Consider the following 8,152-nt stretch of genomic DNA (forward strand, 5'->3'; position numbering starts at 1 on the left):
AAGTGAAAAAATTACCCCTCCCCTATTTGTGTTTGAAACACAACAAGAGATATTCATTTTTATATCAAAAATATTTTCCTTTTAAATTTCTAATTTTATGTGTGTTGAACAAAGCCATATTTGGAGATGACCACAAATTTAATTCATTTTTCCATCCATCCATTATCTATTGCCACTTATCCTGTTCTACAGGGTTGCAGGCAAGCTGGAGTCTATCTCAACTGACTATGGGCGAGAGGCGGGGTACACCCTGGACAAGTCTCCAGGTCACCGCAGGGCTAGCATTAATTAATTTCATTCATTCATTCATTCATTCATCCATCCATCCATCCATCCATCCATCTTCTACCACTTATCCGGATCCAGGTCGTGGGGGTAGCAGCCTAAGCAGAGAAGCCCAGATTTTCCTCTCCCTGGCCACCTCCACCAGCTCTTCCAGGGGAATACTGAGGCGTTCCCAAGCCAGCCGAGAGATATAATCTCTCCAGCGTGTCCTGGGTCTGCTCCGGGGTCTCCTCCCAGTGGGACATGCCCAGAAAACTTCCCTTGGGAGGCATCCAGGGGGCATCCTAACAAGGTGCCCAAACCACGTCAACTGACTCCTTTCGATGTGGAGGAGCAGCGGTTCTACTCCGAGTCTCTCCTGAATGACCAGGCTTCTCACCCTGTCTCTAAGGGAGGGCCCAGCCACTCTGCAGAGAAAACTCATTTCTACCACTTGTATCCACGATCTCATTCTGTCGGTCACTACCCATAGCTCCTGACCATAGGTGAGAGTGGGAACGTAGATGGACCAGTAAATTGAGAGCTTTGCCTTTTGGCTCAGCTTTCTCTTTACCACAACAGACCGGTTTAGTGTCCGCATCACTGCTGACGCTGCCCCGATCTGTCTGTCCAACTCCCACTCCCCCTTACCCTCACTCATGAACAAAACCCCAAGATACTTAAACTCCTCCACTTTAGGTAGCAACTCCCCCCTGACCCGAAGTAGGCACTCCACCCATTTCCGGCTGAGCGCCATGGCCACAGACTTGGAGGTGCTGATCCTCATCCCAGCCACTTTGCACTTGTCTGCAAACCATCCCAGCACATGCTGTAAGTCACAAATTGATGAAGCCAACAGGACCACATCATCTGCAAAAAGCAGAGACGTGATCCTGCTGTCACCAAACCGGACACCCTCTGCCTCTTGGCTGCACCTAGAAATTCTGTCCATAAAAGTTATGAACAGAACCGGTGATAAATGGCAGCTCTGGCGGAGTCCCACATGCACAGGGAACAAGTCTGACTTACTGCCGGCAAGTCGAACCAAACTCCTGCTACAGCCATACAGGGTCCGAATGGCCCGCAGTAGTGGGCCCTGAACCCCATACTCCTGAAGCACTTCCCACAAGGCACCATGAGGGACACAGTCATAAGCCTTCTCCAGGTCCACAAAACACATGTAGACCAGTTGGGCAAATTCCCATGCACCCTCCAGTACCCTTGCAAGGGTAAAGAGCTGGTCCAGTGTTCCACAACCAGGATGAAAACCGCATTGTTCTTCCTGAATCTGAGGTTTAACTATTGACCAGACTCTCCTCTCCAGCACCCCAGCAGAGGCTTTCCCAGGGAGGCTGAGAAATGTGATCCCCCAATAGTTGGAACACACTCTCCGGTCCCCCTTTTTAAAAAGGGGGACCACTACCCCAGTCTGCCAATCCAGAGCCACTGTCCCCGACCTCCACGCAATGTTGAAGAGGCATGTCAGCCAAGACAGCCCATCAACATCCAGTGCCTTCAGGAACTCAGGATGAATCTCTTTCACCCCAGGAGCCTGGCCACCAAAGAGCTTTTTAACCACCTCAACAACCTCAGCCCCTGTGATGGGTGAGTCCTCCTAAGCACCCTCAGACTCTGCATCCTCCTCGGACAACATGAAGGTGGGATTGAGGAGATCCTCAAAGTATTCCTTACACTGTCAGACTATGTCCCCAGTTGAGGTCAACAGCAGTTCATCGTCGCTGTAAAAAGTAGGGACAGGGCACTGCTTCCCCTTCCTGATCCACCAGACAGTTTGCCAGAATCTCTTTGAGGTCGACCGAAAGTCACTTTCCATGGCCTCACCGAACTCCTCCCACACCCAAGTTTTTGCTTCTGTGACTGCCAGAGCCACGTTCCACTTGGCCCGTCAGTATGTCAGCTGCCTCTGGAAACCCACAGGCTAACCAAGCCAGATAGGACTCCTTCTTCAGCCTGACAGCTCCCCTCACCACAGGCATCCACCACCGAGCTTGGGGATTACCGCCACAACAGGCATCAACAACCTTGCAGCCGCAACTCTGCACGGCTGCCTCAGCAATGGAGCAATGGTCCACTCAGACTCAATGTCCCCATCCTACCCCGGTATGCAGTTGAAGCTCTGCAGGATGTGGCAGTTGAAGATCCGACGGATGGGAGCCTCCGCCAGACGTTCCCAGCATACCCTCACTACACGTTTGGGCCTACCGGGTCTGTCCAGCCTCCTCCCTGGCCATCTGATCCAGCTTGCCGCCAGGTAGTGGTCAGTTGACAGCTCGGCTCCTCTCTTCACCTGAGTGTCTAAGACAGACGATCGTAGATCAGATGAAATGACTACAAAGTCAATCATCGATCTACGCCCTCAGGTGTCATTGTGCCACGTGCACTTATGGACACCCTTATGCTTGAACATGGTGTTCATTATGGTCAAACTTTATTTATTTATTTATTTATTTATTTATTTATTTCTACCGCAAGGTCTAATGCTCAATAAAGGGATTTTTTTTAAATTGAATTCAGCTGATGGTGTTGTCCAGCCATTGCTCTGTTCGTCATATGTTTCTGCATGAAGGAAGTACAAAGATGACCCTGAACATCCTCCTCCATTGGAGCAAACAAAGCATGATATTTACATGGAAACATACAGTGTCTTACAAAAGTATTTATCCCCCTTAGTGTTTGTCCTGTTTTGTTGCATTACAAGATAGAATTAAAATGGACTTTTGGAGGGTTCACTCCATTTGATTTACAAAACATGCCTACCACTTTAAAGGTGCAAATTGTTGTTTTATTGTGAAACAAACAATAATTAAGATGAAAAACAGAAATCTGGAGTGTGCATAGGTATTCACCCCCTTTTGTATGAAACCCCTAAATAAGAGTTGGTCCTACCAATTCACTTCATAAGTCACATAATTAGTTGATTAAGCTCCACCTGTATGTAATCAAAGTGTCACATGATCTGTCACATGATGTCTGTATAAATCAACCTGTTCTGGAAGGACCCTGACTCTGCAACACAACTAAGCAAGCAACATGAGACCCAAGGAGCCTCCAAACAGGTCAGAGACAAAGTTGTGAAGAAGTATAGAACAGGGTTGGGTTATAAAAAATATCCCAAACTTTGAATATCCCAGGGAGCACCATTAAATCCATTATAGCAAAATGGAAAGAATATGTCACCACTACAAACCTGACAAGAGAAGGCCACCCACCAAAACTCACAGACCAGGCAAGGAGGGCATTAATCAGAGATGCAACAAAGACACCAAAGATAACACTGAAAGAGCTGCAAAGATCCATGGTGGAGATGGTAGTATATGTCCATAGGACCACTTTAAGCTGTACACTCAACAGAGTGGGGCTTTATGGAAGAGTAACCAGAAAAAAAGTCATTGCTCCAGAAAAGACTCCCCAAATACATGGAAGAAGATTCTCTGGTAAATGAGACTAAAATTGAACTTTTTGGCCCTCATGGGGAATGCCATGTGTGACGCAAACCCAACACCCTGAGAACACCATTCTGACAGTGAAGCATGGTGGTGGCAGCATCATGCTATGGGGATATTTTTCATCTTCACGGACAGGAAAGCTGGTCAGGACTGAAGGAAAGATGGATGGTGCTAAATCCAGGGCAATTCTGGAGGAAACCTTGTTTGAGAAGAAGCCACCTTTATTTGTGACATGAACAGTGAAAATCATCCTCTGCATTTAACCCATCTGAAGCAGTGAACACACACACACACACAGAGCAGTGGGTAGCCATACTACAGCACCCAGGGAGCAGTTAGGGATTAGGTACCTTGCTCAAGGGCAATTCAGCTCAAGGCCACCCCATGTTCACCTAACTGCATGTCTTTGAACTCTGGGGGAAACCAGAGCACCCAAAGGAAACAGACACAGACAGAACATGCAAACTACAGAAAGTCCCCTGCCGGCCACTGGGTTCGAACCCAGAACCTTCTTGCTGTGAGGTGACAGTGCTAATCATGAAACCACCATGCTGCCCAAGTAAGCCAGTGGTTTGAGACTGGGACGAAGGTTCACATTCCAGCAGGACAATGACCCTAAGCAGAATGCTAAAGCTACACTGGAGTGGTTTAAAGGGAAACATTGAAATGTCTTGGAATGGCCTAATCAAAGCCCAGACCTTAATCTAACTGAGAATCTGTGGTATAACTTGAAAATGGCTGTACACAAACAACCCATCTAACTTGAAGGAGTTGGAGCAGTTTTGCTTTGAGGAATGGGCAAAATTCCCAGTGTCGAGATGTGCTAAGCTAATAGAGACATACCCCCAAGAGACTTGCAGCTGCAACTGTAGCAAAAGCTGGCTCTACAACGTATTGATTTATTCGGGCGGGATACCTATGCACACTCCAGATTTCTGGGTTTTGTTTTTTTTTTCATTTTAATTATTGTTTTTTTTTGGGGGGGGGGGGGGGGGGGGGGTTGAACAATGTTTTTATTAATTTTTTTCAATAAGAACATACAAATCACATTGACACATACAACACAAGTTGCACAATGAGATGCAGGTGAACCTCGCTGCATACACATACATACAAACAAACCAACAAACAAACCAAAAAAATGCACACAAACATACATCCCCATGTAAAATAATAAAATAAAATTGTCACACACACAATAGTCCTACAGATAGATATAATCTATTGTTCCTTGAGAAAGTCCATTAAGGGTGCCCACACTTCTTCAAATTCTTGTATTTTACCCCTGATTACATAGGTTATCTTTTCTAATGTAACATACATTGCCAACTCTCTAATCCAAGATTGTGTAGATGATATTTCAGTGTCTCTCCAAGACAAAGCAACCATCCTCCTGGACTGCAGGAGGCCAAAGTTGATCAAAGTCTTACACTTAGAGTTAACAGAAAAGCAATCTGGGTATATCCCTAAAATACAAAGTTTTGCTACACAGGGTACCTGAATACCTGTAATTTTACTTAGAGTGTGAACAACCATTTTCCAAAAAGTTACCAGTTTAGGACATTCCCATACACAATTAATTAATGTACCTTTCTCAGTCAAACATTTCACACAAGTATCTGGTGTGTCAGGGGACCACTTATTGAGCTTCTCAGGGGTTATGTAAGCTCTCATTAACCATTTGTGTTGTAGTAGTTTCATGCGGGTGTTAATGGTTTGTGTTTGAGCTTTTACACAAGCTGTTGCCCACTCAGCTTCTTCAATATCTTCCTTAATATCTGAACTCCATGCCCTCCTTCTGTCATGACTAGATTCCTCATCATGTGAGACAAGTACTGTATATAGTATAGAGATTTGGCGTTTCCCATTCATGTGTTTTAATACAATGTCTTCAAGGCAGGACAGTGGTGGTTCTTGTGTATCCTGATGACACTTTGATGAAATTAAATGCTTCAATTGGAAGTATTTAAAAAAGTGTTTTTTTTGGAATTAAATATTTCAAACAAAGGTCATTAAATGTTAGTAAGGTGCCCTGAACATATAAATCTCCAATTTTTTGCACCCCCTTGTCGGCCCAAACTTGAAAACCACCATCTGCCCGGCCAGGAGTGAACTGTGCATTATTCCAAATAGGTGAAAATTGAGAGATGGGAGGTGTATCACCAATATGTCTATGAGCTTTAAACCATATATCAATAGAGTTCTTAAGGAAGGGATTTGTTGTTTTTTTCTTTAAAGTTTTAAAATCTGCTGAATATAAATATAAGCTTAGTGGCAACTTAGATATTGATGCTTGCTCAATATAAACCCATGCTGGAGGTGAATGTGTGACAAAATAAAACATGGCACTACGCAGCTGAGCGGCCCAGTAATACAACTGTAAATTGGGCATCTGTAATCTACCCCTATCATATGGCAAGTATAATAATCTGAGTCTTAATCTAGGTTTTCGATTGTTCCAGATAAACCTACAAAATGCATTATTAATTTCTTTAAAAAAGGATTTTGGCAGTGGCATTGGAAGTGATTGAAACAAATGTAAGAATTTCGGCAAAATAGTCATCTTGATTATATTGATCCGGCCAATCATTGATATTGGCATTGTTGTCCATTTTTCAAGTAATTCTTGTACCTCTCTTATCAACGGGTCATGGTTTGCTTGAACGACTGTATTAATTTGGGGGGTAATCTTAATTCCAAGATAGGTAAAGACTTCCAACACACTAAAAAAGGGTGTTGTTATGACTGGATTAGTTCTTTCGTCTTTGTTCAGGAAAAGTATAGAAGATTTTGTATTATTAATAATGTATCCAGAAAACTGACCAAATCTATTAATTAAATGTAATAATGTCTGGACACTGTTTGATAAGTTTGACAAAAAAAGAATCACATCGTCTGCATATAACGATATCCTATGTTCATGATCTCCGACTGTTATTCCTGACAAATTGGCTTCAGCTCTAATGGACATGGCTAAAGGCTCAATGGCTAAAATGAACAAAAGTGGGGAGAGAGGACAGCCCTGACGAGTTGACCTCTCTAGCGTTAACGGGCTTGATAAATTGTTATTCGTCATTACGCGTGCTATAGGGTTAGTATATAATAATTCTATCCATTTCATAAGTTTTCCCCCAAGTCCATATCTTGGTAACAAACTGAACAAATAATGCCATTCAATTCTATCAAACGCTTGTCTAGCATAACAGCGCTGTATCCCTGGTATTGTTTTTAGAGTGGATTATGTTGAGGACCCTTCTTATGTTATGAAATCCCTGACGAGTCTGTACAAACTCATTCTGATCACTATGTACCAAAAAAGGGATATATGGATCTAGCCTTTTAGCAAGAACTTTACTCAGTATTTTTGTGTCAACTCCCATAAGACTAATAGGCCTGTATGAAGAGCAGTCGGTCGGTATTTTCCCAGGTTTCAGAATAAGAACTATTGTAGCGAGTCTTAAAGTTGGTGGTAATATACAATTATTAAATGACTCGTTAAACATATCCAAAAGTGGGGTCAACAACTGCTTCTGGAAGGTTTTATAAAACTCTATTGGTAGGCCATCAGGCCTTGGGGTTTTGTTGTTGATACTTTTAATGGCCTGCAATAGCTCTTCCATTGTTATGTCCTTATCCAGGTCTACTTTAACTTCCTCTGTGAGCGTTTTAAACTGGAGCTGATTAAGAAAGGCATCTCTATAGGCTGGCATGGGGGAGCATTCTGACCTGATTTATAAAATTCCTTTAATGTGTTATTAATATCTAGAGGATCGCTTGATATCTCCCCTGATTGAGTAGTTATGTCATTAATGGCTCTTTCAGATTGTATTTTTTTAATTCTCCAAGCTAACAATTTGCCGGCCTTTTCTCCCTGGTCATAAAAGGCTTGGTTCAGCCACAGTAAACTTTTTGCTGCTTTATCAGATGTTAATTTTTGTATTCCGTTCTTAAAATTAGTAACCGTTTTTGTTTCTCAGGGTCATCTTTATTATTTATATCTATTTCCAAAGATTTTATTTGCTTCTCTAATTCATTAATTTCTGCTTTTTGTATCCTGTTTCTAGTACTAGTAAAACTAATAATTTGCCCTCTAATATACACCTTGAAGGCTTCCCATCTAATGCATGCATTAGTTTGGTTAGTGTTAATCTGAAAGTAGACATCAATCTTATCTTCTAAATATTTAACAAATTCAGGACTTTTGAGCCATCTCACTTGCAGATGCCAATTAGGAGGGGACTGTTGAAGTTTCTCCATTTGTACAGACATGGAAATAGGGGAGTGATCACTAATGACTATACAGTCATACCAACAATTCTTAATTTTGGATACTAGTTTTTGTGATACTAAAAAATAATCAATGCAAGACCTGGACTTATGTGTTCCTGAATAGCATGAGTATTCCAAATTATCTGGGTTAA

This window comes from Neoarius graeffei, chromosome 12, assembly GCF_027579695.1.
Source record: "Neoarius graeffei isolate fNeoGra1 chromosome 12, fNeoGra1.pri, whole genome shotgun sequence".
Taxonomy (NCBI): domain Eukaryota; kingdom Metazoa; phylum Chordata; class Actinopteri; order Siluriformes; family Ariidae; genus Neoarius; species Neoarius graeffei.